Source organism: Podarcis gaigeae (assembly GCF_964106915.1).
Source record: "Podarcis gaigeae genome assembly, chromosome: 10".
Taxonomy (NCBI): domain Eukaryota; kingdom Metazoa; phylum Chordata; class Lepidosauria; order Squamata; family Lacertidae; genus Podarcis; species Podarcis gaigeae.
In genome coordinates, this window is record NC_139686.1 from 10,787,333 (window position 1) to 10,812,377 (window position 25,045).

A 25,045-nucleotide genomic window follows, 5' to 3' on the forward strand; every position below is an offset into this window, starting at 1 on the left:
TGATATATGCACATTTCCCAAGAACTGACTCAGTTTGTGGCAGCTTCCTAAACCCTCCTGCAATTAGCTGGCTGACCTAGTGCTATGGGGATTGAACTCCTGAACTTTTATGAACCCCAAATATTTCAGTGAACATGATGGTGACAGCAATGTGCGTTCCATCCGTTGAGACTCTCTCTCTGACACAGACGCAGCTATCAGTCCCACAGACTTGATAGCTCCAGCTCCAGCACTGCAAGCAAGAACTGAATGTGTGACTAATTAAACTTCAGCCAAAATTAGCATGCATGCCTACTGTACTGCAGTGTAAGGCCCTTGCAAAATGCCAAGTTCTAACAAATGAGAAATTGACCCCATGCTTTTCGCTCCCCGTGGTTTGCCAATATTAATGATCAGATATTGACTCCCTTCACCTAATTGGATGCTTAATGATAATAGAGGTTGACATTTCCACAGCAACATGGCTGGCTGGCTGGCGGCAGGCCTTATTGGTTTCCATTACGTTCTAAAAAGGTGGCATTGACAAGGACATGTTTGTACACAACAGGCAGGAGTGTAAATTAGAAAGCAGGAGGAGGATTGCCTGGCTAGTTCTCCCATACAGAAGATGAGATGGTAAATCAGAGCCTGGGATATACCACTGTAGACAGTGGGGGGGAGGGAGAGCTGTCAGGGCTGAATGCTCCTCAGTTCGGATAAGAGGGCTCCCCCTATTTCATCTCTTTATTGCTCCTCCAGTCCATTATTTTCTGGAAATCTGAAACTGGAGCATGCACAGCTTGTTGCAGCTTTCAGTTCTTTCAGCTTCTAAGAACATAAGAGCAGCCCTGATGGATTAGATCAAAGGCCAATCTAACCCAGCATCCCGTTTCTCAGCAGGACCCACCAGAGGCCCCTGGGAAGCCCTCAAGCATGGCTTGAAGGCAGTAGGGCTCTCCCACTGTTCTTCACGAGGGCCAATCTGCTTCTGATTCCAGTGGTCATGACTAGTAAGCCTCAACAGCCTTACCCTCCACTCCCAACCCTTTTTAAAAACCATCTAAGCTTCTGGCCGTCATGGAAACAAATTCCATAGTTTAGTATTCAGTGTGTGAAGAATGGAGGGACGGTGTGATACCAGTATGAGGGCAAGTTGCAGCAAGTAAGAGGGGACCTGATGTTTATACAATTATGCAGAAAGTGGATAGAGGAAAGGTTCTCTCCCCCTCTTGTGACACTAGATTGGCAGCTAGATTGGTGACTGGGAGCGGCTGCCAAGACCACATAACCCCGGTCTTGAAAGACCTACATTGGCTCCCAGTACGTTTCCGAGCACAATTCAAAGTGTTGGTGCTGACCTTTAAAGCCCTAAACAGCCTCGGTCCAGTATACCTGAAAGAGCATCTCCACCTCCATCGTTCTGCCAGGACACTGAGGTCAAGTGCCGAGGGCCTTCTGGTGGTTCCCTCACTGTGAGAAGCCAAGTTACAGGGAACCAGGCAGAAGGCCTTCTCGGTAGTGGCGCCCACCCTGTGGAATGCCCTCCCATCAGATGTCAAAGAGAACAACAACTACCAGACTTCTAGAAGACATCTGAAGGCAGCCCTCTTGAGGGAAGCTTTTAATGTTTTATAGACCACTGTATTTTAATACTTTGTTGGAAGCTGCCCAGAGTGGCTGGAGAAGCCCAGCCAGATGGGCGGGGTATAAATAATAAATTCTAAATTCTAAATTCTCTTGTGACACTAGAAGTTGTGGCCATTCAATGAAACTGAATGCTGGAGGACTCGGGACAGATGAATGAAAGCTGATCTGCACACAGTGAGCCTAGTTAAACTGCAGAACTCACTCCCACCCACTGGGGGCAGTGATGGCCAGCAACATGGATGACTTTAAAAGAGGCCTAGACAAATTTGGGAAATACAAGCCTATGTCCTGAGCACACCCAGCCCAAGGAGGACAAGTGTCTGATAGTTTAATTCTTTATTGGCAAAGCATGCGGCACAGTATCTTCTAAAGTGCACCAAACACAGAGTGTGACCATGCCTCCATCCACACTTATGTACCCTGGTTTGATGGGGTGTGCACAAGAAACCTGAGACTTATCCTCCATGGATGTTGCAGCTGTGCCTGCCTCTTCAAGTGCCTCCTGGTCCTTGGAGACAGTGGTGATGGGGATGGAGGGAATTCTACCAGTCACCCCTCTCAGGAACAGTCTGTTCCTCCACTTTTGACACATCCTGCACCTCCTGCACCATGGACTCTTCCCCTTCCTCCAGCCCTGGCTCCTGCTTCATGGGTGGCATAAAACCCCATAAATCACTGACACACACACCCGGATCAACCTTGGGGGACCCCTGCTATACTGCATCCGGGTTCATCTTGCACATGTGCTCTTCTGTGCATAAAATGGAGCAGTTCTTAAATTCTTTCCCCCGCTCTCTCCAGAGTTTGATCAATGAACACAAGTGCAAACACACACACTGGTAAAACTCTAGTCTAATAAGGATCTTGAGGTGTATGACCACATCAAGATTGCTTTTCTGTAGCGCTTCATCAATACACAAATGCACACTGGCATGTAGAGGGGAGACACGAAGGCACTGCGCCAACCCCACAGACAGGTAAACAGAGGAGGGAAGTGTAGCAGCTATTGTGGTCTGGCACCTGAAGTTCCCTTATTCAGTCAAAGCCTCCTGCTCTGTAATGGATCCAATTTGCAGTCTAATTATTCTCATGAGGACCATGGACAGAATAATAGGAAAGCTTATACCACCCTAATGTAAACTGTTTTGAGTTGTGTTAAAAGCATCAGGCACTGAAGCGTATGCAATGTCTGTTACAGTGACAACCAGAAATGTCTCCCGGTGCAACCATGCCTTGGAGGGTGCTCCAGCACACTCACAGGACTTTGCCACAACCCTAAAGTCTTCCCCACATTCATCAATGAAAAAAGCAGTGAGTATCAACAAATGCATCTGTAGAAGTGTCTGTTCCATTGAAATGAGTGAGCAAGGTGCCCATGGAGGGCTGAAGTTCTGTGCATGCATTGGAGCTTATACGGATTTCCAAAGAGGAACCTGGACATAGTAAGAATATGATTAATGGCCAGAATATTACGTTGAGAGTTACAGGGCCTAAGTAAAACGGGGGATTTTTCTTTCAGGGTTATAAATTTTCAGTCCACCCTGCCTTTATCACAGAAATGGAAAACAACATCAAAATAACTGGTAAAGGGACCCGTGACCATTAGGTCCAGTCGTGGCAGACTCTGGGGTTGCGGTGCTCATTTCGCTTTACTGGCCGAGGGAGCCAGCATACAGCTTCCAGGTCATGTGGCCAGCATGACTAAGCCACTTCTGGCGAACCAGAGCAGCGCACGGAAATGCCTTTTACCTTCCCACCAGAGCAGTACCTATTTATCTACTTGCACTTTTACGTGCTTTCGAAATGCTAGGTTGGCAGGAGCAGGGACCCAGCAACAGGAGCTCACCCCATTGTGGGGATTTGAACCGCCGACTTTCTGATTGGCAAGCCCTAGGCTCTGTGGTTTAACCCACAGCACCACCCGCGTCCCAGAGACCCAAATACACAGTATTGGAATTAGAGATCCAGGTTGCCGTTGGTTATGCATGCAGCCAAGTGAAACCCATAAGAGTTCTTGTGCAATATTCCCCACTTGCTCCCCGAACGAGATTCCCCTAAAACCAATCATTGGACACGTTATCCTGCAAATCAGATAGGGGGTAAAAATGAATGAGATTGTATTGCCATCTCTTTCTATCACATGGAGGTTTAGCTCTGAGTATTAAGCTGAAGCCTTCATAGAGTACCGAAGAGCACAATAAATTATGCCTGTTAACTGCTGTCTATAAAATCAAATCTTAAACATAATAGATCTTGGTGGATGATAAATTAAGTCGATTAAGGATTTACTTGGTAAAGATGAGCCCAGGAATAGAGAGTTCTCTTTGAGGTCTGTTACATGAGCTTATCAATGTTTGCTTTCTGCATAATCTCTTGAAGAGGCAGCAAAAGGGCCGGAATATCCAAAGGGGTCTAAAAAGCCTATCCAGTGCTCTAGCGGATAAAATTTGCAAACAAACGCTAACCTGACAAACTGGTAATGGAAGGTGGTTCAGTGCAGGGAAAGGAAATTAGAGGATAAGACAGCCTTTCCCAAACTGGTGCCCTCCAGGTGATTGAGACTCCCAACCCATTGCATCTCACCATTGGCTAAGCTGGCTGGGTCAACAATATAGGGGGGCACCAGATGTCAGGGGCTGGCAGGATGAAGAGGATGGTGGGGGGCACCAGCCAGGGAACCCCCAAGGTAAACCCTAGAGGAGGAAGGCTCAGAGCCAGGGGATTGTTGGTGGGATGCAGAGGAGAGGTCAGAGGGAGAAGAACGGAAGGAGTTGCTAGATGCTTAGAGGGCAACAGGATTTGGTGAACAGGGAGAGCCTGTGTTAGGGAGCAGTTCTGACTCAGAGGCTGAAGCAGAGGAGGTGGGGCAAGAGGCTTCTGAAGAATACAGGGAGCCTGCCTCTCCTGCTGTAACCAATTCCCCTCTTCCCTTATCTCCAAGGACATGCAGAGTGATGTGTAGAGCAGAACAGAGATTGGAGCTGCCCTATCGCAGTTTGAGACTGCTTGGGAAACACCTGGCAGCAGAGAAACTTCTTTGAATGAAGAGTTCACTTCTCTGACAAACTCTGCTTCTTGCTTGCTGACCTGAATCTGGTTCCAGCCCTGGCACCAGATTGGAAAAGTCTGGGATAACGTATTGAAGCACTCGCACAGGGAGACCAAAAATGCCCTTCACAAAGGGCCTTCACAGTTTCAGATTGGCAAAGGAAGAAGAAGAAGAAGAAGAAGAAGAAGAAGAAGAAGAAGAAGAAGAAGAAGAAGAAGAAGAAGAAGAAGAAGGGATAACAGTTGGTAAAGCATCTTAATCTCAGGGTTGTGGGCTCCATCCTGCATTGCAGAGAGTTGAACCTTTATGCTCCCTTCCAACTCTACAGTCCTATGATTCTGGACTTGCAAATAAAATCACTTCTTCACCGGGTGCATAGTGAAATAATGGGGGTGACTTCCTCAATAGGTAGCGATGGCCACTAGCTTGGATGGCTTTGTAAAAAGGATTAGACAAATTCCTGGTGGATGAGGCTATCAGTGGCAACTGGCCAAGAAGCCTGAGTTCTCTCTCCGCTGTCAGAGGCACAGAGGCAGTGTACTTCTGAATACCAGCTGGTGAGACCCACAAGTAGGGAGAGTGTAGCAGTCAAATTTCTCATAGGCCTCTCGTTGGCCATTGTGAGAACAGAATGCTGGTCTAGGTGGGTCTTTGTCCAGATCCAACAGGGCTCTTGTGATGATATCTTGACTCTTCTCACTAATGTTCCAAACCTCCTTGGTAACCCAGTAGTAAAATGTTGTGAATGGTGGAGCAGAGCAGCAGGAGATGCTGGATGAATAAGTCCTAATGGACTTATCTCCCCCACTTGTGTTTCCCAAGGAAGGGGTGAAACTAGTCGGTGGAGCATCTGCATTGCATGCAGAAAGTACGAGGTTCAATCCCAGAATCTGCAGATAGGGCTGGAAGAGACTCCTGCCTGAAACTCTGAAGAATGGCTGCCGGTTTGTGTAGATGAACCATTGGCCTGATTCAATATAAGGAAGCTTTCAATGCTGCTATTTTGGAGAAAATAGCTCTCATTTGATTAGGACATTTAAGTCAATATTGCCTACTCTGATTGCCTACAGCTCTACAGACTCTCAGCCAAAGGTAATGCCCAATGCTTGCTATGTGATCTTTTTTCTTTAACTGGGGACCCTAGAGACTGAACACAAAAGCTTCTGCATGCAAAATACAGGCTCCACCACTGAGCAAGAGACCCCAGGTTAGGTGGAGAGCAGAGTCCAGGTCTAGATTTCAGTACATCTACCACCGCCACCCTGGCCAAATTGCAGCAGCGAGTGGCAGAAACCATTCGGCACCCATACTTTTCAGGTTAGCTCGCTCTTTCTTGTTTGGGGTTGCAGTTCCAGGATCTCCATAAGATATTTACATCAAACTGCTCAATGTCTCTGTAACGGCTGCATCAAAAGATTCTCTCCACCTTGTGGAGTGCAAAAAGCTGACAAACTAAATATGGGACACAGGCATCCAGAGCGCGTTTTTAATAATACATCTGTGCCACATATCAGCACAAAAACGAACCACTTTCATCATTTAGTAATGAAGTGGATACATCTAGAATTTTGATCAGGTGAGGATAAGTCATGTTTGCCCGAGAATAACAGTTTGTGTGTATACGTGTGTGGGTTTTCTCTTTTTTTATCAGTGAGCTCAGTGGGATCATAATGTGTTCTTTCAATCCGTACCAAATGCAGTAGCAGGAAACTATTTTATAGATTTCTTGGTAATCTGAGCTGATGTTATACCTGTTACAGGACATTTCCAGTAAAATGGAAACACAGCAGGGTGAAGAAGAAAAGAGATATACAAATGGTGTTTTTATACCAGTCAATAAAAGCATGACACGGTAGTAATAGAAAAATGTGTTCATGAATTGTGAAGTATCAGTAACTCCGCTGCTAAAGCATTAAAATAATTCATGTCCTGTCATTGCTGCTTCTGATACCATTATGCTGCTGTGTGCCATTAATTTCCCCTCTCTCCCTTCGTACAAGACAGGGCATGGGGAATGCTTTGAACTCGCACAAAACCTTTATTGGGTTTGCAAAGGTATAAAATCCCTGGAATTTATTGAGTGGTTTAATTGTAATCGGTATGCCATTGTGCAAAGTTGTGCATTCGTTCCCAGAAAGGCACAGTGAGACAGGCAGAGTGTGGAGCAGAGATTAGCACAGACTGGTGGGTCAGACCTGATTCAAATCAGATTAGCCGTATAACAATATTGCTCCAAGGATTACCGAGTCCAGCATCCTGCTTCCCACAGAGAAGGTGTGAAGGAAATAGTCCTCTCCAACTGTTGCTCCATAATAAGTGCTCTCTGGAGGTAAACCACCTCAGAACATCACAGCTAATAGTCACTGATAGACCCACAATGCATTGTAAACCACCCTGTGATCTTCAGATAAAGGACAGTATAGAAATTTTGATGATGATGATGATTTATCTAATGGGACGTGGGTGGCGCTGTGGTCTAAACCACTGAGTCTCTTGGGCTTGCCAATCAGAAGGTTGGCTGTTCGAATCCCCATGACAGGGTGAGCTCCCATTCCTCAGTCCCAGCTCCTGCCAAACTAGCAGTTCGAAAGCACACCAGTGCAAGTAGATAAATAGGTACCGCTGTGGCAGGAAGGTATAAGGTGTTTCCATGCGCTGCTCTGGTTTCGCTGGAAACGGCTTAGTCACGCTGGCCATATGACCGGAAAAACTGTCTGCAGACAAACACCGGCTCCCTCGGCCAGTAAAGCGAGAGGAGTGCCGCAACCCCAGAGTCATTCATGACTGGACTTAACCATCAGGGGTCCCTTTACCTTTTTTTATCTAATACTCTAATCATTTTCTTAGCCTTCAACACATCTTGTGGAAGAGAGTTCCAGTGACTAGTGGGGAGGGGAGCTTGTTGCAGCAGGAGGGAGAGACACCCAAGCTTCTTCACCAGTTGACTCATCTTTGCCTCTTGGCCCCTCTCCTTTCCTGCTTCAGCTTCACCTTCTGCCTCTGAATCGGACTTCTCCCTGCCACAGACTCCCCCTGCACACTAAGCCCTGTTACCTGTGTTCTGACACCTCCTCCCAGTCTTCTCCCACTAATCATTGTCCCACCACCAATCCTTTCACTCTGAGTCTTTTTCCCTTGGGGGTTTCTCAGCTGGTACCTTCCACCATTCCTCTGTGCCCAACCAGCCCCTGACATCTACACATCAAACTATGCTTTTGTTTGCTCTCAACCAACTGCCAATCAGTTTGACTAGCTGATTCCAAATTCTGTTAACGCAAGCTAGAGACGGGGAAATGTCCCTCTCTTTACAATCTCATGGTGGTAGCCAATGCCCTTGTTCTGTTTGTGCAAGGAACATCTGCTGAAAGGGTTGAGGAAAGCCATAGAACAGATTTAGAAGGTGTAGGGGAGGAGTGGGGCAGTTCCATGGAATGAGAGGCAAAAGCCCCTATACCCAGGGGTTAATTTGTGCCAGTGTTCAACCCAAGCACCTATTTTCAGAGGCAAACCTTATATGTACTGTAGAATGCATGAAGTAAGAATAAGTGAAAGAGAACTTGAGAAATTGCAGAATGCATTTTCTGCCAGTGGACTCCCTAGAGAAAGTGTCTAATTTCATCCAGGGTCAAGCAGGGGGCAAAGTTCAAGCCTCTTTACTTCTTTATAACACCTCCATCCCCTTGTCTTTGACGCATGAGATGTATAGTTTTAGGACCCACCATATTTTTGTGAGGGATGCAGGTGGCGCTGTGGGTTAAACCACAGAGCCTAGGACTTGCCGATCAGAAGGTCGGTGGTTCGAATCCCCGCAACGGGGTGAGCTCCTGTTGCTCGGTCCCTGCTCCTGCCAACCTAGCAGTTCGAAAGCACAAAATGCAAGTAGATAAATAGGTACTGCTCTGGCGGGAAGGTAAACGGCATTTCCGTACGCTGCTCTGGTTCACCAGAAGCGGCTTAGTCATGCTGGCCACATGACCCGGAAGCTGCTCCCTCGGCCAATAAAGCGAGATGAGCGCTGCAACCCCAGAGTCTGCCACGACTGGACCTAATGGTCAGGGGTCCCTTTACCTTTACCTTTATATTTTTGTGAGGGCAAGTTGTTTTAAACAGTTTTTTAAGTGGTATTTTAAACCATTGTAACCTGCCCTGGGGTATTGTTATTATTACCCATCTTGGCATCATTGACCCTCTGTTCATGTCTCTCAGCCTGTCTGAGAGATCAGAGTGTCAGGGACTTGCAATGTGTGTGGCAGAGGCAGGGGGCCTGCGGAAGGACCCAGGAGAGGGGACCAGTGGACGTTTTTTTGGGGGGCTCACACCAGGAGCCAGAGGAGGAGGGAGAGTCAGGGCAGTCCGAGGCAGAAGAAGGCATGCAGGATGCAGCAGTGGAAGAAGGGACAGTTCAGGGAAGAGATGGGTCAGTAGATTTCCCACCTTCCCCTGTCCCTCTTTCTCCTAGAACCAGGAGGTGCTTGAAAAGGGAAGAACAGCAATGCCTTCAATGCAGAAGTCTCAGGTTGCAGGCAGGCAACCCATCAGAGGAGGACTCCCTAGAGAAAGTGTCTAAGCCAGGCATGGCTCATAGTCTTACTCAGGAAAAGTCACATCAGGTAAAGTTTCTTCCAGTAAGTTTTATTCCAGTTTTATTTATCTGTTTAGGCATTTGACTGCCACCTAGTTTACAAAACAATCAATCTATGCAAGGAATACCAGCACAGTATGAATAAAAAGCAGGATACAACCCACACAAGAGCATAAAAAAATCAGTAAACAGCACTTAAAAACCCCAGCAAGGGGAAGACATCTGAGAAGTAAAAGCATCCCTTAATTTAAAAAAGTAAAATATAAAGATATACCCATGGCCTCCACAAGGGGCAAGGGGGAGGCGGGGAGACCACAGTGGGTCAAGTCATGTTCACTTCACAAGATAAATCTAGATTTGAACAGGCTGTTTCAGAACCATGGAGAGTTCTCAGTGAGCTCTGCTGGTTGTAGTTGTTCTCCTATTGTAGCGAATGGATGAGATGTTGACTCAGCAAAGAACTTCAGCTCTCTGAAGAGTGGCACAGCGTGTTTAGCAACCTGGCCCATTTCCTGGGAAAAGCTGTGAAGGACCCTTGTCTCATTCTACAACCCTGGCTTCTAATTTATTTATTTATTTTATTTCATATCTGTCCCACCTTCCCTCCAAGGTGCTGGAGGTGTTTTGTGCTTGCTTCTCCCCCTCTCCATTGTATCTTCAGAAGAACCCTGTGAGGAGGGTTAGGCTGAGAGAAGGAGGTACTGGTCCATGTTCACCCTGTGAGCTCCACAGCCAAGCAAAAACCTGAACCCTGGTTTCCCAGGTCCTAGTCTTAACACGCTAATCACTGTGCAACACTGACTCTGTGAGGCAGAGGAGAAGGGGATGCTACTAAGGGCTTAGCCTCAGAATCTGAGGAAGTCTATTTTTTTATTTTTTTTAAGAAAAAGATTTTTATTAAGGTTTCAACAAATTTTATCATAACAAACAAAACAAAACAACACAATAACAGACAATAAACAATATAACACATAAAAATCAAACAAAAATATATAAGTTCAATTCTTAATTTCATGTACCTTCCTTTCCCAACTTCCTCACACCTCCCTTTTCTGTATTCCAATTTCCAATTTAGTTTCAGCAAACTCTTCCACTATTTTGACTGATTTTAATGTTACTTAATTTCTTTTAAATTAACCATTGCCGCTGCTATCCACTTATCTTCTAATCCCCCATCATTGATTAATTTTGCTATGTTTCTTTACTTGTTACTTATAGAACATCTTTACACATTCCTTTCAACTTTGTCACTAATGCCGCATTATCTCTATATCCTGCATCGCTTTAACATTCAAATAGTTTACAATGTTTTGCAGATAATCTTTAAATTTCTTCCAATCTTCTTCTGTTTGTTCTTCTCCCATGTCTCAGATTCTGCCAGTGATTTCTGCCAGTTCCATGTAGTCTATCAGTTGCATCTGCCATTCTTCCAAGGTGGGCAAATCTTGTGTCTTCCAATACTTTGCGATGAGTATTCTTGCTGCTGTTGTTCCATACATGAAGAAGGTTTTATCCTTCTTTAACACCATCTGGCCAACAATGCCCAAAAGAAGGGCCTCTGGTTTCTTAAGAAAGGTATACTTAAATACCTTTTTCAGTTCATTATAGATCATTTCCCAGAAAGCCTTAACCTTTGGGCACGTCCACCAGAGGTGAAAGAATGTTCCCTCAGTTTCCTTACATTTCCAACACTTATTGTCAGGCACATGATATATCTTTGCAAGCTTGACTGGTGTCATGTACCACCTATAAATCATTTTCATAATATTTTCTTTCAAAGCATTACATGCTGTGAATTTCATACCAGTGGTCCATAACCGTTCCCAGTCAGCAAACATAATGTTATAACCAATGTCTTGTGCCCATTTAATCATAGCTGATTTGACCGTTTCATCCTGAGTATTCCACCTTAACAGCAAGTTGTACATTCTTGACAATACCTTAGTTTTAGGTTCTAACAATTCCGTTTCTAATTTCGATTTTTCCACCTGGAAACCTATTTTCTTATCCATATTAAAGACCTCTCTAATTTGGTGATAGTGTAGCCAATCTTGCACTTTATCTTTTAGTTTCTCAAAACTCTGCAATCTCCATGTATCTCCATTTTGTTCTAGTATCTCCCAATATTTCGGCCATTTGGCCCAGAATCTGAGGAAGTCTAGGAGGGCCTTATCCTCAGACTGTTCAGACACAGGCAGTATCTCTTCCTCATCTTGGTCCTTCTCAGGGCAGGGCAGGGAACTGGGTTTGGTGGTTCTGAAAAGGCCACTGTTTTACACACACACTTGCTCTGCACTCCAGTCATTGCCAGATGACTGAACACAGTTTCCCTTTTAATTTGCCACAATGACCCAACATAGAATCATTTTGGGGCATTGTGGGAAATTTAAAAGGTATTTAGAAGGCAGAGAGCTGCCCCATTCTTCCCCCGAAAGAAGGGGAACCCACCAGTTACCACATGGTCCAGAGTTGCAACACCTTTCGTGCAATGTTGGGGCCATTGTAGCTGACCAAACGTTGACCTTCTTCATTGAGAAGAAGAGGAGGAGGAGGAGGAGTTTGGATTTTTTATCCCGCCTTATCACTACCTGAAGGAGTCTCAAAGCTGCTAACATTCTCCTTTCCCTTCCTCCCCCACAACAAACACTCTGTGAGGTGAGTGGGCCTGAGAGACTTCAGTGAAGTGTGACTAGCCCAAGGTCACCCAGCAGCTGCATGTGGAGGAGCAGAGACGTGAACCCAGTTCCCCAGATTACAAGTCCACCACTCTTAACAGCAGCAGGCAACAGTCACAAAATCAAGGCTGTGTGGGTGTGGCAGGACAAAATGTTGAAAAGGGTGCCTGCCCCTTGTCTAATGGGGCATTGACTTGAGATATTTCCTCCTCCTATGTGCCAGAGGCTGCTTTTGACCACAGGACATACTAGGTAGTCGGTCCCCATGTTTGTGGAGTGGCTTATCAGGAAGCAGAAGTGAAGAGTCACAATTGCAAGGAGGTGGCTTGGATACTCAGCTGTCTGTGGGCCTCCACTTCCCGCATAGTCTGGACTTGCATGGGTGGGGTGAGTGTGTGAGTCTGATGCGAAGTCTATCAACTAACTTAGTGTTGTAGTGTCATAACACACCATGCTTTAATGATCATTGACAGTATATAGCACCAATGAGGTTCATTTCCCCTTACAAAACCACTCCATCTCTTTGGTTACCGTATCCCCAGGCAAGAAGAGGCAGCTGTTGAGCTGCATCCAGCAAAGCAGGACCATAGAACATATATCACAAAGCAAAGAAATGAACAGAGCCCTGCTGGTGAACATTTCAGTGTGTGTCCCCCGCCTCTCTCACAAACACACTGCCATAAATCAGAGACCTTGCACTCAAGTGCTTGCAGCCTGATCCATAAGCCACTTACAATGGAATAAATGAAGTTAATCCTACCGATATCAAAAGGTCTGACAGCCTGTTTCTGTGCTCTGTTGCACCAAAGGAGCAGGGCTCAGTGGGAGAGCACATGCATTGCATGCAGAAGGGATGGGCAAAGGCTCATGGGAATTGTAGTCCGTCCAGAGGGCATTGAGTTGACCTGGATCTACAGTACAAATGGCAGCTAGGATTGCATACCCTCCAACATTTCTCCAAAGAAAATAGGGACGTCCTGTTAATGGTAATGAAGATGATGACACACAACAACAATTTTATTATTTATACCCTGCCCACCTGACTGGGCTGCCCCAGCCACTCTGGGCAGCTTCCAACATATATAGAAACCACAATAAAACATTTTTAAAAAAAAAAAAACGTATACAGGGCTGCCTTAAAATGTCTTCTAAAGGTTGTATAGTTACTTATCTCCTTGGCTCAGGGGGTTGCATAACTCCATACCCTCCAACATTTCTCTGGGGAAAATAGGGACCTCCTAAGGGAAAGTGGGACATTTGGGTGGCTTTTGTATATCCAGGAATTTCCCTGGAAAATAGAGACACTTGGAGGGTCTGAGATTCAGCAGTATATCATTTTGAACAGAAATTCCTTCATTTCTATTTGATAGTGTCACCCACTGAAGATGGGTGAACTAATCCTTAACTTGTTTGTAGTTAAAACAACATAGAAAGTTGCACATGTACTTTCACAGGCAGGGCTGTTGGTAGCGAACAAGGAACTTAGAGCATTTCAAGTGATAAAAAAGGAGGCATGTACAGACTCAGAGCTGCCTTACTTGCATGCAAAATGTCACTGTTCAACTTTACATTTATGGGTAGGCTTGCAGATTTTTATTTTATTTTATTTTAGCAGGCGTTGAAAACAAAGCAGCAAAGACGTCTGCCTAATGTCAATGGGCAGGGAGTTTCAGAGTTTAGGTCAGTGGTTCTCAAAGGTTGTGGCACTCCACACTGGTGTAGCAAGAGAGGGCGGCAGGCATAGTGTGAAGATTCAAGGACAATCAAAGAAACATTCAAACATTTCAGTATGGTATGGCATAGCATAGCATAGCATAGCATAGCATAGCATAGCATAGCATAGCATAGCATAGCATAGCATAGCATAGTATGAAAATAATTTTAGTAAAGGTAAAGGGACCCCTGACCATTAGGTCCAGTCGTGGCTGACTCTGGGGTTGCGGCGCTCATCTCGCTTTACTGACTGAGGGAGCCGGTGGACAGCTTCCGGGTCATGTGGCCAGCATGACTAAGCCGCTTGTGGCGAGCCAGAGCAGTGCACGAAAACGCCATTTACCTTCCCACCGGAGTGGTACCTATTTATCTACTTGCACTTTGAGATGCTTTCGAACTGCTAGGTTGGCAGGAGACTTTCCCCCCTAGTGTATCTTAAATCAATAGAGTAGAGAAAATCTTGTTTCTATACAGTGCGAGACAAGCAAATTGCACAGCTGACAAATACAGGACACAGGAAACGGATTAGTGCCTTTAGCAATGCCTAATCAGGACACCAGGTTCTGGCGCTGCAGAAATTGTTGTTCTTTTTTCCGAGCAATGACAACTCTGTAGACTCTCCGCGTTTTCCCTTGCAAGCCTCCCAAGTGTGTCTTCATCAGACGGCGTCTACTCCAAAGCTTGTGATATCGGAGTGCTGAACAGCCCGAGGTGCTATGGCTGCAGGGGGTAGGATGTTCTTGAGTACAAAGGAAAAGAGAGATTAGAATGTCAAAGCCTTAATTGTGAATCAAAACTGCATTCAGCTCGCTCGGAATATTAATTCCTAGTGGTAATTTCCCCACCCCCCACCCCAAAGGATATTTCGGATTCTGCACTGACAATGATCATTAGCTAGTCATTGTACTTGATCCAGAGTTATTGCCTTGCCTTTGAGCACATTATTAGCTATGGTGCACCAGATGTCTTTGTGCTCTCCATAACAATTGGCAGGCAAAAGATTTCCATTAGCAGGAGACCTCCTGTTTGGGGGATTGGAAAAGTCACCTTGTTCTGGAAAGCCGCACTTGCGAAAGCACCGGAAATTATTTATTTGTAATCCTCCTTTTTTCTCCAGATCAGGTCTCAAGGGGGCTTACAAAATAAAATGGAGAAAACGAAAATGAAAAAAAGAAAACAAAGAAATATAGCACTTGAAAAGTTCTTAATAAGCAGAGATTGGCTGGTCATATGCCATGGATGCTTTACTTGAGATTCCTGCTTTGCAAGTGGTTGAGGTCCCTTCCATCTCTACCATTCTGTGATTCTGTGGCTTCATCTCCTACTCTCCCCATCCACCCTGAGTCTGCTCTGGAGAGGGGCATGGGGATAGGAGAGGAAGAGAAATTCCTATTGTGCAGGTGGAAGTCCTTCCACTAATGGAACAACTATATAAGAACATAAGAAGAGCATGCTGGATCAGGTCAATGGCTTGTCTAGTGCATCATCCTGTTCTCACACTGGCCAACCACACAAGTCAATCCCACTTCCCAGGAAACTCTGGGAATTGTTGCTCTGTGAGGGGAATCTTTCTTCTTTTGCGATCACTCGTAGCCAAGTAAGATTGTCTTCCATGAACACGGTTTTAATAGTGAGTCCGTAAGTGACTGTGGAGGCCAATTCTGGATCCACACGTCATTCCACAGTGGGGACATAGGTTTCTAGGTGGGAGCTGATCACGGTGAAGGTTTGTCAAACGTTCCTTCCTCTTATTATGTTTCTCCCTTTCGTCCTGAGTTCAAGCGTCTTCAAAGCCCATGACACCTTTGGTAACAGCTGTTCTCCAGTTGGAGCGCTCGAAGGCCAGTGATTCCCAGTTGTCAGTGTTTATACTACATTGTTTTAGATTCGCCTTGAGAGAGTCGTTAAACCTCTTTTGTTGACCACCAGCATTACGCCTTCAATTTTTAAGTTCAGGATACAGTAGTTGCTTTGGAAGACAATTATCAGGCATTCGCACAACATGACCAGTCCAACAAAGCTGATGTTGAAGAATCGTTGCTTTGACACTGGTGATCTTTGCTTCTTCCAGTACACTGGCAGTAGTTTGCCTGTCTTCCCAAGTGATGTATAAATTTTTGGGGAGACACCGCTGATGGAATCTTTTGAGGAGTTGGAGATGGTGTTTATAAATGGTCCACATTTCACAAGCATACAGTAAGCTTGGTAGTACAATAGCTTTGTAGACAAGCATTTTGGTTTCCCTACGAATGTCCCGGTCCTCAAACACTCTGCACTTCAATCGGGAGAAAGCTGCACATGCAGAGCCCAGGCACTGCTGGATTTTGGCATCAGTGTCAACCCTTGTAGAAAGAAAACTGCCCAGGTAGGAGAAGTGATCAACACTTTCCAACGTTACATCACTGAGTTGGATTTGTGGTGCTGCAGAGGGGTTGTTTTGTGCTTGTTGGTGCAGCACTTTTGTTTTTTGGATGTTGAACAATAGGCCAAGCTATTCATATGCTTCTGCGAAGATATTTAGGATGGTTTGGAGGTCATCGTCTGAGTGTGCATACATTAAGTTGTCATCAGCATACGGAAGCTCTATGACGAAAGTTACGGTAGCCTTACTCTTTGCTTTCAGCTTACTCAGATTAAAGAACTTTCCATCTGTTCAGTATATGATTTCTTCTCTTTTGGGTTGTTTCCCTTTGACAAAGTGTAGGATCATGGCAATGAAAATAAGAAATAGAGTTGGTGCGATAACACAACCCTGTTTAACACCTGATCCCACTGAATGGTTCACTTTGAGAGCCATTGGTACCTGTGATTGTTGCTGTCATATTATCATGGAGGAGCCAGACGATGTTCACAAATTTATTTCATTTTTTTTTATAATAATTTTTATTGGTTTTTTAACAAAAAGACAAACAAAACACAAAACAAAAACATATAAAAACATTTAAAACATGACTTCCCCATACCTCCCTTTCACTGCATCCTTGTTTTACAACTCTTTAGCAACCCTTCAGTCAATTTCTCTAGTAATTTTCTTTAAATTTTCTTAATATTGATGTTTACAGCTGTAATTCTCTATTTCTTACCCCTAGACATCTTGTCAGTCCTCAATTTTACAACAATTTTTAAGATATATTTTAAATTTCTTCCAGTCCTCTTCCACTGTCTCTTTCCCCTGGTCGCGGATTCTGCCGGTCATCTCTGCCAGTCCCATAAAGTCAATCACCTTTATCTGCCATTCTTCCAGAGTAGGTAGTTCTTGCATCTTCCAATACTTTGCCAACAGGATCCTTGCTGCTGTGGTCGCATACATAAAAAAAGTCCTATCCTTCCTTGGCACCAACTGGCCGACCATGCCCAAGAGAAAAGCCTCCGGTTTCTTTATAAATGTCCACTTAAGGACTTTTTTAATTTCATTATAGATCATTTCCCAAAAGGCTTTGATCTTTGGGCAGGTCCACCAAAGATGATAGAAAGTACCTTCAGACTCATTACATTTCCAACATTTATTATTGGGCAAATGGTAGATTTTTGCAAGCTTGACTGGGGTCATGTACCACCTATAGATCATTTTCATTATGTTCTCTTTTAAGGCACTACATGCCGTAAACTTAATGCCGATGGTCCATAACTGTTCCCAGTCAGCAAACATAATGTCATGACCGATATCCTGTGCCCATTTAATCATAGCTGATTTAACCGTTTCCTCCTGTGTATTCCATTTCAACAGCAAGTTATACATTCTAGATAGATTCTTAGTATTGGGTTCTAGCAGTTCTGTTTCTAACTTTGACCTCTCCTTCTGAAATCCTAATTTCCTGTCCTGCTTAAATGTCTCATTTATCTGATAGTAATGTAACCAATCTCGAACTTTAAACTTTAGCTTCTCATGACTCTGGAGTTTAAACTTTTTACCATCTTGTTCTAGGATTTCACAATATTTTGGCCAGTTAGGTTCCATATTTAATTTTTTCACCGCCTTGGCTTCCATTGGTGACAGCCACCTAGGGGTTTTACTTTCCAACAAATCTTTATATCGAATCCAGACATTATACAAAGCTTTCCTAATAATATGGTTTTTAAAGCCTTTATGCACCTTTACCTTGTCATACCATAGATATGCATGCCAACCGAAGTTATTATCATACCCTTCTAAGTCCAAAATGTCTGTGTCTTCAAGAAGTAGCCAGTGTTTCAACCAGCAAAAAGCCGCTGATTCATAATAGAGTCTTAAGTCCGGCAGGGCAAAACCCCCTCTATCTTTTGCATCAGTTAAGATCTTAAATTTTATTCTGGGCTTTTTGCCCTGCCAGACAAATTTAGATATATCTTTCTGCCACCTCTTGAAGCAATCCATCTTGTCTAGAATCTGTAAGGTCAGAAATAAGAATAACATTCTAGGCAGTACATTCATCTTGATAACAGCAATTCGGCCTAACAAGGAAAGTCTCAGCCTAGAACATATTTCTAGATCTTTCTTAACTTCTGTCCAACATTTTTCATAATTGTCTTTAAATAAGTTCACATTCTTAGATGTTAAATTCACCCCTAGGTATTTCACTTTTTTCATTATTTCCAAACCAGTTTCACTCTGAAATCTCTCTTTTTCTTCCATTGTTAAATTTGTTCCCAACACTTTCGTTTTCTGTTTGTTCAGTTTAAATCCTGCTACTTGACCAAATATCTCAATTAATTCTAATGCTCTTTTGGTACTAGTATCTGGCTGTTGCAACGTTAACACTAAGTCATCTGCAAATGCCCTTAATTTATAATGTTTAGCTCCGACCTGTATTCCTTTAACCAACTGATCCTTTCTAATCATGTTTAACAAAACCTCCAGGACAGATATAAAAAGCAAAGGGGATATTGGGCACCCCTGTCGTGTACCTTTTTCTATAGGTATTTCTTCCGTTACCACATTGTTCACTATTAGCTTTGCTTTTTGTTTAGAATATATTGCACCTATACCGTTTTCAAAACCTTGGCCTACCCCCATCCCTTGGAGATTCTTCATCATAAAACTCCAACAAATGTTGTCAAAGGCTTTCTCTGCATCCACAAAAATCAAAACCGCCTTTCGGTTAATGTCAACTTCTAATAACTCCAAAATGTCTATAATGTTCCTCACATTGTCTGACATATGTCTCCCTGGGAGAAAGCCAGCTTGATCTTTATGAATCTCCCCTATCAGTACTTTTTTTAGTCTTTTTGCCAAAATGTCTGCAAAAATTTTATAATCCACATTAAGTAAGGATATAGGGCGGTAGTTTTTAACCTGGTTCTTTTCAGTCTCTGTTTTCGGTATAAGTGAGATGAAAGCCTCTTTCCATGATTCAGGTGCCTTTTTCCCCTCCATAATTTCATTACAAACTTCCTTCAATGGTTGTATTAACTATTCCTTCAACGCTTTGTAATATCTAGCAGTCAAACCGTCTGGTCCTGGAGACACAAATTTATTTCAACAACTTTCAGCATCCTTAATGAACTACAGCTCCCAGGAGTCTTTGGGGAAAGCCATGGCTGCTCAAAACAGTACAGTACTGGTTCAAGTGTATGTTGTAAATGTGACCTAGATAGGCATTTGGTCCGCTCCAACAGGGCTCTTCTTATGAGCACTGATCTGGAATTTTGGAAGTAGGGGATTGGTGTTGAAATTCAACTCCTGTGCTTCTCCGGATACACACACACACACACACACACACACACACACACACACTTCTAATCACTAGGCAGCTTAACCTCTGAGCAGTTGCAGAGCGGGTGCAGCAACAGTGAGACCCTGCCCCTCTGCCAGCTTATATATCCTCCCCTAACGGGATGTGTACCCGCAATCTGAGACTTCTCCTACGTGGAAGTCATTGCTGCTCTTCCCACTTCAGACCCCTCCTGGTTCTAGGAAGCAGTGGGTCAGGGAAAGGCTGGGAGTCTATTGACTTGTTTGTCACCTGAACAACCTGCTCTTCTTCTTCCACATCCTGGGTGTCTTTATCCACCTTGGACTGCCCTAACATTCCCTTCTCCTCTTGCCTTGGTCTTTTGGCTACAAGTGACGTCATACCCCATGAATCACTGGTCCCCTCTCCTGAGTCCCTCCCCTGGTCTCCTGTCTCTGCCACACATTCTGCGGAGCCCTGCCAGCTCCTGACAACTGGCTATTTGAAAATGCATTTCTATAATATTTGAGGCCTATCCAATACCAGCCCCCATTGCCCCTTGCAAAAAAAAAGGCAATGCAAAAGATTGATGATATGTTTGCTTGTTTTAATATAATTCATCTGTGTTAAATGCTTGGAAGTCTGTACACAAACATCAAATATTCAGACGTTGTTGAGGAAAATGGTAATTAGTAAGAAATAGAAGCTGCTATTTACACTCTTGGATTAATGTTTGCTAGTGGATGTTTGGAGAACAATATAATGCTATCGTGCCTGTGTTTTTTCTCCCCCTTATTATATGAAGAAGAGAGAAAAATGGCTAATCCCAGCTCACATAAAGTTCTGCAACTAGCTGCTAGGGGATTCTGGAAGTACGGGGTTATATTAACCATTAGGCTAAGTGCCCTATAGAGGAGACCCCTGTGACAGAGTAATTTTCTGAGTGCTTCTCCAGGGGGAGACAGCACCAGTCTTATTTCTTATTCTCCACATTACCTCAGAATTAAGAGCATGAGACGAGCATGGCTGGGTTAGTCTAAATATTTGTCTCTCTGCCAGCATCCTGTTCTCACAGTGACCAAGCATGTGCCCACAGACTGATTTTGGGGGCATGTCCAGTATGTGCAGAATTAATACCTCATACAGTGGGGGGGGGGTAAAAGGGACACGGGTGGCGCTGTGGGTAAAACCTCAGTGCCTAGGACTTGCCAATCGCATGGTCGGCGGTTCGAATCCCCGCGGCAGGGTGAGCTCCCGTCATTCGGTCCCAGCTCCTGCCCACCTAGCAGTTCGAAAGCACAATTAAGTGCAAGTAGATAAATAGGTACCGCTTTCTAGCGGGAAGGTAAACGGCGTTCCGTGCGCTGCTATGGTGCTGGTTCGCCGGAGCAGTTTTGTCACACTGGCCACGTGACCCGGAAGTGTGTGCGGACAGCGCTGGCTCCCGGCCTCTAGAGTGAGATGAGCGCACAACCCTAGAGTCTGTCAAGACTGGCCTGTACAGGCAGGGGTACCTTTACCTTTACAGTGGGGGGTGGAGGAGCAGGTTATTAGCACACATTGTTAACCAAGAAGATATATTTGCAAACAATAATCTGCTATTGCTGAATTCTAGTGTTTTCATTTCTTCTGTTCTTTCCGCTCTTCATTTCTCCTCCCCCCTGATTTAAGTCAGTGAAGGCTGGTCCCATTAGGGCAACCAGGTCTCAGACCTGTTGGAAGGGACTCCAACCCCCTGCAATCCAGGAATCACAGCAGTCCCTGACAGATGGCCATCTGTTTAAAAACCTCCAAGGAAGGAGAGTCCACCAACTTCTGAGGTGGTCCATTCCATTGTTGAACAGCTCTTCCCACCATAAAGTTCTTCTTAATGTTTAGTTGGAATATCCTTTCTTGTAATTTGAATCAATTGGTTTAGATCCTACCTTCTGGAGCACATCAACCATGTGACAGCCCTTCAAATATTTGAAGATGACTATCATATCACCTCTCAGCCTTTTCTTCTGGGGGCTAAACATACCCAGATCCCTCAACCATTCCTCAGAAGTCTTGCTTTCCAGACCTTTTATCATCTCTCTTACCCTCCTCTGCACATGCTCCAGCTTCTCAATATTCTTTCGAAACTGTGGTGCTCAGAACTGGACACAGTACTCCAGTATTACACCAACACTTGTGCTTAGCAGCAGGATTGTAGACACTTTCTGTTATTCAGAATAATGTGCATGGATAGTGAAGTTGTATGGCCCACCAGACCATTGGACTCTCCCATCATCTCCAGCCAGCATGATCAATGGGCAAGGATGATGAGAGTTGAAGAAAATAAATCTAGAGGATTGCTGGTTTTCTGCCCCTGGTATAGTGGCTAGAGTGTTGGTTTGTGTTTAGATCCCCACTCAACCATTCAGCACACTGGATGACACCAGGCCTCTCTCTCCCTCAGCTCTGGGTGCATTTACATGTGTGGAATATTGCATTTGTCTTCCCAATTACAATGCTAAAGGCAATGCCTGGAGACAATCAGGGTTGTGTATCCACAGCAGTGAACAGAGGAGGAAGGACTGCTGGGAGGAGTGCAGAGAGAAGAAACACCTTGGCGCATCTGTAACAGCGAAACCAGATGCCGTCATCTGCCCCAGCTGCAACAAAACATGTCTCTCCCATATTGGTTTCTACAGCCACAGCAGGTGCTGTAACTCTCTGACGGTTTGACTTCACCCCTGAAGGCCCACTCTTGACACTTCCATTGTCTTCCAAGACAGATGGATGCCCACAATACAATTACAATGTTAGCACTTCTGTTCCATTGTTCCTTTCACACTGCAGTACCTGTTACGATATGGAACTGTGGCTGATATAATGTCACGTCATGCTAAATTTTATTCACACCAGTGGGCATAGTGTGACACAACAACAAACATCATTGTACAAGGTCACTATTCCCCCACCCACAAGTGTGCTTCCATTGTCCCATGAAAACAGCTGGAACTGTATGCTGGTATACCAACCCAAATTTCACCACTTTACTCCTCTGATATTCTAGATTAAGGGGGCTGCAAATGGATTCTTTCTGGAATCAAATAACATGTGAATGAACACTTTTGTTGTTTAGTCGTTTAGTTGTGTCTGACTCTTGGTGACCCCATGGACCAGAGCACGCCAGGCACTCCTGTCTCCCACGGCCTCCCGCAGTTTGGTCAAACTCATGCTGGTAGCTTCAAGAACACTATCCAACCATCTTGTCCTCTGTCACCTCCTTCTCCTTGTGCCCTCAATCTTTCCCAACATCAGGGTCTTTTCCAGGGAGTCTTCTCTTCTCATGAGGTGGCCAAAGTACTGGAGCCTCAGCTTCAGGATCTGTCCTTCTAGTGAGCACTCAGGGCTGATTTCCTTCAGAATGGAGAAGTTTGATCTTCTCGCAGTCCATGGGACTCTCAAGAGTCTCCTCCAGCACCATAATTCAAAAGCATCTATTCTTTGGTGATCAGCCTTCTTTATGGCCCAGCTCTCACTTCCATACATCACTACTGGGAAAACCATAGCTTTAACGAATGAACACTAAACATGTGTTATACTCCATTAGTTTTCCAAAAGTGGCCTCTGTATCATGCAAAAGCTCAAACATAATGCAGAAAATAACTTTCAGAGAAACATTGGAGAAATGGAATAAGCTGCAGTGTGAATGCAGCCTCTTTCTGCCTAACCTGTGGGTGAAGCGAGGGGGCACAATCATGTTCACCAATATGAGCTCCTTGGAGGAAGGGTGGGATCAAAATAAGGAAAGAGGAGGTCAGCCACCACTCACCAAGTGAAGAAGGCTTCAGCTGGCCTCAGGGTACTCTTTAGGTTTATACAGGCCAGCTCAATTCTCAACGGTGCCCATTAATTTTTTTTGAATGAGTCAAATTGGACTGCAATCCTGGACGGAGTCAAGAGGGGCCTTAGCCTGACCATCACCCCAGACTCTGAGGTCACAGTGAGGTCACCGCTAAGTTTATCCCATATGAGCAAACGGCTGCCAAGTCAAAATTAAGCTGAACATTTGTTCTCGAGTATTTTTTGCAAATCTTAGGGATATGTCATCTCAACCGAAGCAATAATTTGGATGTTTCCAGAGAGGAGGGTGAGTTCCATCAGAGTCAGAGGAAAAGAGCATAGCCACCTCTTCATAAAGCGGAGGTGGAATTTTAATGTTGCATTCTGGAGAGCTGCCTCCAGCACAGCCTCTTATCAAGCCTTTGAAGAACCGTGTTGGAGACTTGGGGCCATAATCTTCAAAGGGTCCTGCGTGCATATCCTGTTTGTACAGTTTTAGCAAATAAACAGAAATCCCATTAAGTCATTTTTCTACTTCCTGTAGAAATTGATGTTCGGTGAAAGGGTTCTTAAGCAAATGGGCATATTAACCATTTCCGGAATTCGAGAGAGTCGCTCGATAAACAGTCAATTTGCCTTACATCCCAGGTCATAAGTTTACAAACTGGGAATCTCTCAAGGATTGGCCCAAGGTATCTTCCCTGCCTCGGGCAAACAAGATGGTACCTCTCCCTACATTTCATTTGCAAAAATCAGCCAGAGTGACAGCTCTGTGGATGCACTATACCTATAAAGCATGTTTGAAGCACATTCTTTCCCTCAAAGATTTCTGGGCACGGTCATTTACCTCTCACAGTTACCAGTTCTCAACAACCCTTCACAAACTACAGTGCCCAGAATCCTCTGAGGGGGAAAATGTGTTTCAAATATATTTTAAAGATACAGTGTGTACACAATCTTGGTCTCCATCTGCACTATACAATGAAAGCACTATCATACCACTTTTAAACAGCCATGGCTTCCCTCCCAAGAATCCTGAGGCTGGAGTTTATGAAAGGTACTGAGAGTTATGAGGAATTAATTGTTAAACCGCTCAATGAATTGTAGCTCTGTGAGGGGAATAGGTGAGCTTCTCAACTCCCTTAGCAAACTACAGTTCTGGGGAATCTTTGGGGAGAAGCCATAACTGTTTAACACAGTATGATACTGCTTTAAATGTATAGTGCAAGTGGAACCTTACTTTAACACTGGCAATGGGGCCTGGTTTTGCCCATCTCGATCTGCAAACACGTCCATTAGGAGATCCATACAGCTAAGGAAACCTTGCATGTACGTTAATTGGAGTTGAAGGTATTTCAGCAGTTAACGTTTCAACTACTTCCAAACCTATATTATATGAGAGTTCTGGAATTGCGGGAAGAGGGGTGGTGGAAGGAAAATTATTACCATAACAAGGTCTACTCCTCAAGTGAGCATATGTTCCTCATAATGTCACTTTCTAAATCAATGAAATTATCATTATAGAACATGTCGACAAATTAAACATGTAAAATGCAGGCTGTACGGCGGAAAGAGATGTAATTTGGCTCCATAAAAAGAAATTAAACAATAAAATATCAATGACAGATGTAGTTAAGAGAGGAGATTTTTTTTAAAAGGTTTAAATGCCAATTTGTGGGGGAATAAAATTATGCAGACCCAATCAAGGTGCAAGATAAAAATACCAGCCTTCGTGAAACGAGATGATTAAGTGTGTGGACCAGATGTTTGGAGACCTTCGTTGTGCCCTTTAGTTAACTGGCAGGCTGGCGGGCAGGTCTGTAAATTTGTAAAATCCAAGTAACTAAGGTCAGTATGGATGGAAACACTAAAACAATCAAATATCAAGAGTTGTTTACGTCTCCTCGCACTCGATCCGGTTACAGTTTTGCAAGGC

At 44.3% G+C, this 25,045-nt stretch overlaps 1 long non-coding RNA gene across 2 annotated transcripts; it reads left to right on the forward strand.

Annotated features, from left to right (window-relative positions):
- Window positions 1–1,735: 1,735 nt before the first annotated feature.
- Window positions 1,736–12,703, forward strand: LOC310826335. 2 transcript variants are annotated; one of them, XR_014555762.1, is made up of 3 exons: window positions 1,736–1,800; window positions 3,146–3,209; window positions 12,475–12,703. It is a non-coding gene; the product is annotated as an uncharacterized lncRNA (long non-coding RNA). The 2 variants fall into 2 exon arrangements; XR_014555763.1 differs by lacking the exon at window positions 12,475–12,703 and adding an exon at window positions 9,135–9,214.
- Window positions 12,704–25,045: the final 12,342 nt, after the last annotated feature.